The following is a 12,828-nucleotide window of genomic DNA, read 5'->3' as shown; positions in this document are numbered from 1 at the left end:
CATCCCCAGTACCACCAAAAAACAAAAACAAAAACAAAAAACAAACAAAAATATTATCACCACCAACAAGCACTTTCCTTAGAGGAATGGTGGTATTCCTCCTGGGGACACAGAATAATCTGACCTATAGAGGGGCCCTAAAGTTACGACCCATGCCCTGGTAATCCAAACACTTCTACTGCACTGAAAAAAAAAATTACTTCTGGAGGGTGGGAGGGAGGGAGGAAGGCCAGACCTCAGCAAGTGGGAAGAGGACGCTGGAGGCTGGAGAGGTCGTGGATTACACCAGCACCGGTGCCTGCTGATACAGGGCGACTCCTTGTCTTGGGTTCTTTTTTTTTTTTCCCAAGGTACTGGGGATGGAACCCAAGGGCATTCTACCTTCTAGCTAAACCCCAGCCCTATTTTTTTATTCTTTATTTTGAAACAGGGTCTCATTGAGTTGCAAAGGGCCTCACTAAGTAACTGAGGTTGTCCTCGAACCTCCTGTCTCTGCCTCCCAAACGCTGAGATTACAAGTGTGCGCCACCACGCCTGGCTCTCGTCTTGGGTGCTTGACCAGTGGATTTTGACAAATCCACTGACTAATGAAGGGCATAGAAATAAGAAAGTTTACTTCTAAGCCAAGGAAAGGAAGAAAACAAAGACAGCCCCCACCCCACACTGGGGAGGAGGACCCGAAAGCGATCGTGGAAGTTGTTGGACGTGAGCTGTTCCTGCGCTTCCCCTTCTGGTCTTTGGTGACTGGTCAGAATTGCGTCTCAGAGACTCAAGGTCTTGCCCAGTTTCAATCTGTAATTTTAATTTCTACCCCAAAGGTCAGTGAGCCCTTCTCATCTCCCCTAGGGGCTGAAGTTTTATATTAACGCACACTATCATCCCTGTATCTATTAACAGAGTTCTTTTTCTGTTCTTTATAACAGATGGCCTCTTTTTTTTTTTTTTTTCCTTCTTGCGGTACTGGGGATGGAACCCAGAGGCATTCTACCTCTGAGCCACACACCCTCAACCCTGTTTTATTTTTACTTTGAGACAGGGTCTCTCTATTGGGGAGGGAGGGCACCAAGTGCTGTGTGAATATACGCCGTTGTCAACGTGATCCGCATCATGATGTGAGACGATAAGGCACCAATAAAAACAAACAAACAAACAAACAAACAAACAAACCAGGGTCTCTCTAGGTTGACGAGTCTCGCTACTTGCTGAGGCTGTCCTTGAACCTGCGATCCTCCTGTGATGGAGTGAGCATAGGCCTTGACTTCAGTAAGGCCTTAACTTCTTGTCACCCTAGGTGACCCCAAGGCACTAACGTTCATCGGCCTGAGAACAGGGCCCCAGGTACCTTGCTAGTCGGGCATCACTGCCTGTCTGGCTCCTGTATCCCCTGCTTTGTTTGCACCTGCAGGGAAACAGGCCGTTAGGGACTTTCTATCCTTAGAACAATCAAGGGGTGGGTGATAGAAAGGACCGACGCGGGTTTCTGCGCTCCTGCTCAGTGCTGTTCCTGCTTCTGTACTTTCCGCGTGACTCGCACACCCACTGAGAGGAACTGTTGACCGTCCAGTCTGTGGGAACCTGAACTCTTCACTCCTGAGCTTGTGATTTTGAAGTATAAAAGAGCCCTGAGAAATAGCTCAGGCTGCACTCAGGACCAAACACCCTACAGTGCAGTCACTGGGCGGCTAATAGACTTCCTGTTCTGCTTACACCAAGCCCGAGCGGTCTTCTCTGGTGATCTTCAACACTCCTGTCTCGGCCTCCCCAGGACTGGGATTACGGGCGTCACCACCATGGCCGCCTTCCCTTCTAACGTCTTAAATGTTTAAGTGAACTAGAAATGTTTCTATAAAGATAAATAAATTATAAAAATAAACACAAAAGCACCTGTTTAAAAAAAAAATGGCCGAGACATTTGGAATTTGGACTCCCCGGCAGAGTCCTGTGTTTCTCTTGTTCTTGATATGGCAGTCTGGCCTCCCAAGGCCTGGGCTTCAAACACATTTTAGCAATTTTACTGGGCCCACGCGAGGATTTCCAGAGTTCTCCTCCAGCTGGGGCTGGGGCACTTGATGGCCAGGTAGGAGGGAGCAGGTTGTCCTTGCTGGTGGGTCTAGGGATGCCCAGCTTTTTCTTGTGAAACTACAGATAAAGTTCTGCTGGGGTTAAGTGCCAAAGCCATGTGGAGATGAACTCGTCCCTGCTCAGATTTCCTCTGTCTGAGCAGAGAGGCTCTGAATCCTTGCCACGCCTTGAGGCTTTTCTGGAAAAATCTGTGCTCTTCGCTGCCGTTCCTGCTCAGCTGTTTTCAAATTCAAGCTGAGACTTCTCAGACATGTGCTCAGGGTGGCTTCTGCTTTGGGGATGGATAGAAACCTGGGTGCAGCTGGAGACCCAGAAACCCAGCGGGGACCGACTCCCAAAGCCCAGGAAGAGTGCTGCACAAGCCATGAACCAGAACTGCTGTTTTGCCAAGTTCTTTTAATTTTTTTTCTCTCACCGCGAGAGTTCTGAGGTATAAAAATTGTGTTCAGTTGACCACAACACAGCTTTAGATATCAGATGCTTTCTGCTCAATGCAGAGCAAACGGTTTGTGAACAACCTGGACAACTGTAATAAGACTTAGGCAGAACAAAATTCTTCTCTCTGTCTCTAAACTATCAGCCAAGAGCTGCAGCCAGGATTGACCTTGGTCAGCTAAGAATTGGCTGTTAGCCCAGCTGAATACTGACTGTTAAAGCCCAAACACCTGCGCTTAAAAAGTGTAAGCTGATGTGGTAAGTATGGGCCAATCCTCTTGTGCCAGACCAACCTTGCTCAGAAGTCACCCAATCATGTAGCTGAGTAGTTCCCCCACCCCTACCCTAACCACCATAAAAGCTTCTTCTAGCTGCTGCTAAAGGCTCTCAGTGATGTCTGAGAGTCCAAGCTTAAGCCCCAATAAAGGCTCTTTGCTTTTGTATACGGTGACGGTCTCCTGGAGGTCTTTGGGGACTACTGGAACTGGGCGTTACAGTTTGAAAATTGGCTTTCTTGTTATATTTTTATATTAAAGGCCCATGCTCTAAATTTAGTAATTCAAGATGCAGCAATTCATTTTTACTTTTATGGTACTGAGGATTGAACCCAGGGCATTCTAGCTCTGAACTACAGCCTCAGCCCTTTTCCATTTTCTATTTTTTTCTTTTGAAACAGGGTCTCACTAAGTTGCTGAAAGCCTCACTAAGTATCTGAGGCTGGCTTTGAACCTGCAATCTTGCTGTTTCAACCTTACAAGTACTGGAATTACAGGCACCACTCCAGGCTGCAATTCACTTTTATTTAGGAAAAATGTACCTTTAAAGTTACTCTCAGCCGGGCGTGGTGGCGCACACTTGTAATCCCCGTGCTCGGGAGGCTGAGATAGAAGGATCCTGCAGGTTCCAAGCCAGCCTCAGCTACTTAGTGAGGCTCTCAGCAACTTAGTGAGACTGTTTCCAAATAAAATATAAAATAGGTCTGGGAGTATAGCCCGGAGGTAGAAAGCCTCTGGGTTTCACCCTCAGTACCACAGAAAATATATATAAATAAATAAAGTTACTCTCTCCAGAACTGTACAATAGCCATTTTCCTAACCTGGAATTTTTTTTTTTTTTTCTGTTCTGGGATGGAACCCAGGGGCATTCTACCTCCTAGCTCCGCCCCCAGCCCTATCTTTTATTCTTTATTTTGAAACAGGGTTTCACTGAGTTCAAAGGGCCTTACTAAGTAGCTGTGGCTAGCCTCAAACCATGATCCTCCTGTCTCAGCTTCCCGAATGCTGGGATTACAAGCGTCCGCCACCACGCCTGGCTCTGGCTGTTGTTTTAACTGAGAAAAAATAAAAAGAGAACTGAAACCCAAGGTTGACATCAAGTTTAGTTATATCCTCAGATTATAATAGTCTCAAATTTGCATATTGTGATCTTTTGCACAAAGACTAGGACATATTTCTTGCCCAGAAAATACTCATGTGTGGTTTGAAATGGTAGATGGGCTCAGGAGACCATCAGGCAACACCACCAGGGCATATGAAGATAAGCCCACGCGTGTGCACTTGACCCCGCGAGGATTTGGTACAATACATCCAAAGTCATCCTGCCTTCTCCCCTCATTAAAGTGTTCTGGTAGGGTGACTCTCTTGATCTTCCAAAGGGATTCCTTAGTTTTGGCTGTCCTTAACTCATCTTTTTTTGTGTTGTTCTGGAATTGAACCTAGGGGCTTTCTACCCCTGAGTTACACCCCCATTCCTATTTTTATTTTAAAACAGGGTCTTGCTCGGTTGATGAAAGATCCACTATTTGCTGAGGCTGTCCTCAAACCTGCGCTCCTCTTGTCTCAGCCTTCCAACTGGGATTATAGGTGTGTGCTACCACGCCCATCTCCCGATGTGTGTGTGTGTGTGTGTTTTTTCAGGTCTGGGAATAGAACCCAGGGGCATTCTACCCCTGCCCTATTTTTTATTCTTTATTTTGAAACAGGGTCTCACTAAGTTGCAGAGGGCCTAAGTAGCTGAGGCTGTCTGAGAACTGATGTATCTTTTTTTTTTTGGTCCTGGAGATGAAACCCAGAGGCATTCTACCTCCAAGCTACATCCGCAGCCCTATTTCCTTCCTTCCTTCCTTCCTTCCTTCCTTCCTTCCTTCCTTCCCTCACTCCCTCTCTCTTTCTTTCTTTCGGTGGTACTGGGGTTCCTGGAAGCCCTTCTACCTCTGGGTTACACTCCCAGACCTATTTATTTGGAAACAGAGTCTCTTAAACCAGAGAAACTGGCGATCCTCCTGTTTCTGCCTCCCAAGCGCAGGGATTACAAGCGTGCGCCACAACGCCCCGGCGCTTATTCTTTATTGTGAAACAGGGTCTTAGTGAGTTGCAGAGGGCCTAAGTAGCTGTGCTGGCCTCGAACTGCGACCCTCCTGTCTCAGCCTCCCGAATGCTGGGATCACAAGCGTGCGCCCCCATGCCCGGCTCCGATGCGTCTTCTAACGTGTGAAACTACAACACCCATCTAAACCTCCTGCTGCTCTGCAGGGTCCACCTTTCTCACACTTGAGCCAGCATGTTGTCATGGCTGCTATTGCTTTAGAAGCATTTCCCAACCATGGGAGCACCCACGCTGGGTTTCTACACGTCGACTCTTACTCCACGCTTCCGGCCCCCAGCGCCCATTCTCCAGGTCCCTTTGCTCCGTGAACCCAGGGGGAGGAGATGCACCTGCTACCTCTCAGCTCAGCTCTTAGAACTGAAACACCAGGCCATGCGCAGTGGCGCAGCTTGTAAACCCAGCATTTGGGAGGCAGAGACTGGAAGATCACGGTTCGCGGACAGCCCCGGCTACTTAGTGAGGCCCTTCACAACTCGGTGAGAACTTGTTTCAAAAAAGTAAAAAAAAAAAAAAAAAAGCCGGGCGTGGTGGCCACGCTTGTAATCCCCGCGCTTGGGAGGCAGAGACAGGAGGATCGTGCAGGTTTGAAGCCAGCCGCACTGGCTTAAGAGACCCTGTTTCTAAATAAAAATATAAAAATAGGTCTGGGAGTGTAGCCCAGAGGCAGGAGGGCTTCCAGGAACCCCAGTATCACCAAAAAACAAACACACAAAAATCCCCCAAAACTGGAACGCCCATGGCCAGGCAAGGATGGGACCCTGAACTAGAGGGGCGTCTCCACATCCAGGGAGACTAAGATTCTGCGGGCTGTGAGGAAGGACCCGGTGTCTGGGTGCCCAGGCTTGGGGAAGCCCTTACCCAGAGCTTCCTTTTTGTGTCTGAGCCACTGAGGCCACCAGGTGGAGCCTGTCAAATAATAAGCAGAACCTTTCTGCTTCCACCAGTTTCCAGGACAGGAGAGTCAGGAGCACTGTGAAGTGAGCCCTATTGTCATGAGACTTGCTTTTCCCAATTTTTAAAATTTTCCCGCGGTACTAGGGATGGAACCCAGGGGCATTGCACCTCTGAGATACACCCCCAGTCCTATATTTTAGTCTTTTTATTTTTTTGTAACAGGGTCTCACTGAGTTGTAAGGATCTTGCTAGTAGCAGAGGCTGTCCGCAAACTGCGATCCTCTGGTCTCCGCCTCCCTAAGGCTGGGTTTACAAGCGTGCGCCACCACGCCCGGCTTGGTTTGCTCAGTTTGGCCTGGTAGGCCTGGGCACAGGAGCTTTTGGAGGGCAAGGGAGACTACATAGGAAAATGGAGTCGTGGCCATACATGTAACATTTTGGCAAAGAACTTATCAGCATTTTTCCTGTGTCCTGAAATTTTGTGGAAGGCTGAATTTAAAGATGATGGACCTATTAATAAACTGGCAGAGGAAGTCTCAAAATAGAAAAATATCCAAACTGCATTATGGATATTGATGTCTGTATTCAGCGAATTGGACACTGAAATTCAGGAGCGGAAAGTGAAGCAGAAAGACTTAGAGATTTGCACTTTGGCTGGAAGGCAGGTGTAAAGTTAGGGTCCAGAGAGACAGTACTATAAAAGAAAGTAAGGTGGCTGAAGGGAGGTCAAACATTTTTTACACCAGCAAAGGAAGGAGCTCAGGGGGGGCAGTTCAAGCTCAAGTGTGGAACCAAGAAAACAAGGGTGATTTTTTTGTGGTACTGGGGATGAAACCCAGGGGTACTCTAACTCTGAGCTACACCCCCAGCGCTATTTTCTGTTTTTTTATTTGGAAAGGTCTCACAAAGTTGTGGAAGGCCTCCCTCACTAAGTAGCCAAGGTTGGCTGCGAACCCTGATCCTCCTGCGTCAGCCTACCAAGTACTGGGATTATAAGCATGCACCACCATGCCCGGCCAAGGGCGGTGATTTTGAAGAAGGGCACTCAGGTTTTCTCCCTGTGGCCTTGGTGGAGGCAGGCCCAACACTGCCCATGACAGGGACGGGCTCTGCCACGGTCGAGATGGAGGCAGGCTCAGCGTCAATGATTAAAGAGGGCGTATCACCTTTTCTGTTGGTGGTCCATCTCAATGCTCATGTAAAACTTGCCTTACAGGAAAAAAGGAGCCATGGAGATTTCCCCCCCAGATTTCAAAGCATACCTGGGAAACCAGGCAACATGTGGCAGGGCCGGAATCCCTGCAAGCAGGCCCAAATGGGGCAATTTGTGAAGCTGCAAGGGTGGACCAAGGTTACAGGAAAAACACCATTATTTATTTATTTATTTATTTATTTATTTATTTATGGTGCTGGGGATGGAACCCAGTGGCTTTCTACCTTTGGGCTACACTCCCAGACCTATTTTGTATTTTATTTGTAAACAGGGTCTCACTGAGTTGCTGAGAGCCTCACTAAGTAGCTGAGGCTGGCTTTGAACCTGCGTGATCCCCCTGTCTCAGCCTCCCAAACACTGGGATTACAAGCGTGTGCTGCCATGCCCGGCTAACTCCCATGATTTAGAAATGCCAGAAACGTGGACCATCCAGGAGGAAGGGCTGCGAGCTGTGAGCTGTGAGCCATGGAGCCAGGCTGGAGAAGCAATCAAGCTGCCCCTTCCCATCCATCAGGCCACAGGGTTGGGGCTGCTAAGGCACCCTGGAGGTTGCTCGCCACATGCCCCGATGCCAGAAGTGGAGCAGCAGGATTCAAAATCGCCTTGCTGGATTTGGATACCATTTTGGTTCCATTCCTTTGTCCTCTGGCCCGGTTCCTCCCTTTTGGAATGCAACCGTTTACTCTTTGCCCTTGTACTTGGAGGCATGTAATTTGCCTTTTATTTTCTTTTACAGGGGCTCACCACAAAGAGGTCACTTTGAGTGTCATATGAGACTTTAGGTTTGGGGACTGTGGGAAGTCTTGGAAATGGACTAAATGCATGCTGCATTGCGAGGTGATCGTGAGGTCCAGGGGGCCAGGGCCAGAGTGTTATTGAGTGTAATTGTTTAGAAATAGAAGGCCCCTTTAGTTCTCACTGACACAAGGTAGCAATGTTGGAAGCGGGTTGGGTTGCGGAGGAAGCATCCCTGGTGTGTAGCCTTGGGGATTCTATATTGGTTCCTCTTCTTCCCTCTCTCTCTCTTGCTTCTGGCCTCCATGATGGGAAGATCTTTCTAACCCTGAGATCTGTGGCCCCCAGCCTCATATGGACTGAACCCAAGAATCTCCAAGGAAACTGTAAGCAAATAATAAATTTTGCCGGGCGTGGTGGTGCACACTTGTAATCCCAGCGCTTGGGAGGCTGAGACAGGAGGATCGCACAGGTTAGAAGCCAGCCTCAGCTACTTAGTGAGGCTCTCAGCAACTTAGTGAGACCCTGTTTCCAAAAACAAATAATAAATAAATAAATCTCCCTCCATCTAAGTTGTGTGGTCAGCCTTTTAGATGACAGCGGTAGAAATGCTGGCTAAGACAATATGGTTCCTCCTCGCCTTGCGTGCTGTGCCCTTGGCTTCTGGCCTCTATGACTGAGGAGCCAAGGCTCCGCTCCCTCTCTCTGCTTCCGCTGCTGGGCCCTGAGACCCAGATACCGGCCTCACCTGGACCAAACCCAGGATTTCCAAGGAAACTGAGCAAACAAATCTTCCCTCTTCTAAGTTGCATGGCCAGAGTTTTTCGTTTGCAGCAGTGAGGCTGCTAAGACAGTCACCATATCAGTAACATGGCATGCAGCCTCCTCCTCCCACACAGTGAGCCCAGAGGTTGTGTTCAGACTCAAGTTGGATCAATCGGAATCTTTCCCTGGGACTTTGGAAGACGGGTAAAGGAGAGGAGATAGGCTGATAGTAAAGACAAGAGTGGACACACCTGTAGAAAAATGAAAGCATGAGCTTTCAGTATTTGGTGTAGACAACTTAGGCAGAGCTTTAGACAATACCGTGTCCAGCTTAGGAAGCTCTGTCTACACTGATTCCATATGAGCGCCACCATTCAAAGCACAACTGCATGACATGGATAGTGCCCCTGGGGCTGTGCTATGAGACAGTCTTACTTTTAACTGGGGATGGGGCTGTAGATAAAGGTCAAAGCCAAATACTACTCAGGTATTGAACTTAATTTAAAGTAGGAATAGCACGTGTGCTGTGATCTAGGCCCTCTAAAGCCTATATTAGACATCACTAATCATGGCGGTCCACCTTCCTGCTGAACTCCAGCCTGCCCTACTCAGCCCAGCACTCCTGAGAGTCAGTATCCAGCAGCTACTTTGTCCATATACTTTCTATCCCAGCAACAGCTGTAACATACCGCTCACAAGTGGCTGCGTCTCAGCAGCTTGGCAGATGTTTTCCCTCTGGTTAGAATAAGCACCACGTATTGTATCTGAGTTAAGGAAACTTCCTGGTTTTGATCTCAGAACCAAGAAGAATTGGAACCAGCTTTCAAACACTCAGTAGTATCATACCGTCACTTAATTGACTTGATTTAATACCAATAATGCATTGGGTTCTGGCTAATTGTGTGATTTCTGGTATTCTGCTGCCTCTGCTTGGTACTCTTTCTACTCCTCCTATTTGGCACACTCTTACGTAGCCTTCCAGACCCAGTGAGATGGTTGTCTTCTTGCAGCCTTTATTGTTACTTATTTATTTTTGCAGTACTGGGGATGGAACCCAGGGGCATTCTACCTCTGAGCTACACCCCCAGCCCTATTTTTTTATTCTTTACTTTGAAACCGGGTCTCACTGAGTTGCAAAGGGCCTCACTAAGAAGTAGCTGAGGCTGTCCTTGAACCACGATCCTCCTGTCTCGGCCTCCCGAATGCTGGGATTACAAGCGTGCGCCACCACGCCCGGCTCCTTCTTGCAGCTTTTAGACCCAGTGAGATGGTTGTCTTCTTGCAGCTTCTCTCTAACATCTGCCTCTGGTGAAGTACTCTCTCCAGCTGTGTTATTCCTATGACTTTATTCCTCTCTCTATTAGACCAAGTTTCAATAATGGAGTTTAGTTGTTGCCTGTTATTTCTGTTTTCTAGGACCTAGCTCCTGCGTGATAAAGAGTATATATGAAAAACTATAAGTAGTACATATAAATTTTTGGATGAGTGATAGTGAAACTATGCTCTCACATATGGAATATTTTGAGTATTTTTAGTGTATATCTTAAGAAAAACCCCCTTCAATTCTGAGAAAGACAAGCAAATCCATCAACTAGGTGCTATATGTGATTTCATTATAGGGACAAACTGATCCTTAAAATCCTTACATTTGAAACAGCGATTGTTGGGAACAAAAATACCAATATTTTGCTAGGCTTCGTAATGCACACTTGTAATTCCAGGATACAGGAGGCTGAGACCAGAGGATCGCGGTTTGAGGACAGCCTCAGCTGCTTAGTGAAGCCCTCTGCAACTCAGTGAGACCCGGTTTCAAAGTAAAGAATAAAAAATAGGGCAGGGGGTGTAGTTCGGAGGTGGAATGCCCCTGGGTTCCACCCCCAGACCCGCAAAAAATATTTAAAAATAAAGTCTAAAAATAAAGTCTAAAATTTAAAATCATGAAGTCACCAAAGGAGACGTTGGAAAGTATTTCCTTTTTTAATTTTAGAGCCAGGAAACCCTTTCTAAGTAAGACTTGGACTCTTAAATTCTACAAGAAAAGATTAGTAAACACAATTAAGTAAAAATAAAAATGTTTTCCTTCATACTAAAACCCATCCTAAAGTCAAAACACAAATGATGAGAAAACCTTGGACTTTCCCATTACAAAAAGAGCTCCTACAAGCTGGGTGTGGCGGCACACACTTGTAATCCCAGTTCTTGGGAGGCTGAGACAGGAGGGTTGCAGGTTCACAGGTGGCTTCAACAACTTAGTGAGACTCTGTTTACAAATAAAAAATAGAGCTGGGGGTGTAGCTCAGAGGTAGAATGCTCCTAGGTTCAATCCCTAGTTCCACAGATTAATGAATGAATGAATGAATGAATGAGAGCTCCTACAAATTAAGAAGAAAAAACCACCAAATAGGCATAAAAAACAAAAACAGAAGTAGAGAAAATATGGCTCTTGAGCATACGAAAGGACGCTCAGTCTCACGTTAGGAGAAGTGCAAGTATCCGACACAATTTTGAAAGACCTCTCAGACTGGCAAACAGAAACCCTTGAGGAAGATGCACAGAGTAGGTAATAAGGTGGGAAAGCAGGCATTCCACACTGCGAGATGAGGTGTGACTGATGTCTTCTAAGCAAGGCAGCTAAGCAGTACCACTTGAAATATTAAACACACACTCTTTGATCTGAAATTCCACCTTTAGGAATTTATTTACAAAGAGACTTGAATTCTTGTCAAATAACTAACTTATGGGTAATATTATCTCCTGGAGCATTGTGGTAATGGATCTGAAACCACCTAAATCAGCAGGAAAATGGTTAGGTATACACACACACAAAATAATAAAGCTGGGCGTGGTGGCGCACGCTTGTAATCCCCGCGCTTGGGAGGCGGAGACAGGAGGATCGTGCAGGTTCAAAGCCAGCCGCGCTGGCTTAAGAGACTCTGTTTCCAAATAAAAAAGTATAAGATGGGTCTGGGAGCATAGCCCGGAGGTAGAAGGGCTTCCAGGAACCCCAGTACCACCAAATAAATAAATAAATAAATAAATAAATAAATAAATAAAATAAATACATAAATAAATAAAATAAAATAATAAAAATAAAAAGAATAAAAGAATAAAAATAAAAAGGTTCTTTATATACTTATAGGAAATTATAAAAAAATAGAGATGTAATGAAAGAAGCAAGTGGCAGAACAGTCTGTAGAGTATATTAGTATTCACGTAACCAAAGGGCGGGAAATATATGGGTATTATTTGTAAAGGAATATACTGTCAGGAAGGATGCCCAAGAATCTAGTATATTAATTGATTGTCGAGTGGGGTGGGAGAAGAATGGCCACCATACATCTTCTATTACCTTTTGAATAATGAACCATATGAATGAGCTTAAAAACAAGCAAATCAAATTTTAAATGAATACAATCATAAAACCATTGGTCAATGAAGACACTGACCTTTTAACTCAGTCATCAAGTTGAAGAAATGGCTAATTCTAATTTAGAGCTGCCTCTGAATCTCGATTTGATTTGGGGATAAACGAAAGGGCGTGTAATGCTGTTCAGTGGATTGTCCGCTTCAGCCATTCATTGTCCGAAGGCTTGACACGCTTAGGAAAGTCTTAGTCAAGAAAGGTGATAAAGGTTCACCAATATTATTTAATGATTTTTTTGTCTTTAAAAAAGAGATGGAACACAGCTCTGATCTCAGAAGGTGAGGACATGGAATGATTAAGAGCAGCATCATATAAATTTCCAGGGAGCTGCTGCCAGCCAGATGTGGACTGGGATTCTGTCCCCGGGCTACTTCCTCTGGTGAATTTCGGCAGAGCTAAGCCCTAGAAAGGCTATTCATGCTGCTCCTGATGGTTCTGATTTCCACCTCAGTCTGGGAAGTTCTCTACCGAAATGTTCGCAGTGAAGGGAACTGAGTGATCGTGACTAAATTTGATTGAATACAGGCTATTTGAACCCAAAGAGGATATTATACTTTGCGTAGTTTGAGGCTTCTGTTATCAGCCATCCCAGTGACTTGGCTCAGTCTCAGTATTATACACCCAATATTGGAGTATTAACTATGCCAAAGAATTGTGAGGGATGATGAAGACAGAGCTACTGTGACTTCAGGGGCCCAGAGATCCGGGTAGAAAGGTCAAGAGGCCATGCCCGTACATTGAGCAAAATGCTGGGCTGGGAAATATGGACCCTTAGAAGGCTGGGCTGTGGAATTCAGATGAGTTAGGTACTACTCGATTTGTGTCTCATACTCTATGGACTTTAGAGAACTGTCTCAAAAAGGAATAGGAGATGTAAACAGAGATCATTTACATT

The sequence above is a fragment of the Muscardinus avellanarius genome (genome assembly GCF_963383645.1).
Source record: "Muscardinus avellanarius genome assembly, chromosome: 7".
Classification (NCBI taxonomy): domain Eukaryota; kingdom Metazoa; phylum Chordata; class Mammalia; order Rodentia; family Gliridae; genus Muscardinus; species Muscardinus avellanarius.
The sequence above is the reverse complement of the archived record's forward strand: the minus strand, read 5'-3'. Positions refer to the sequence as shown.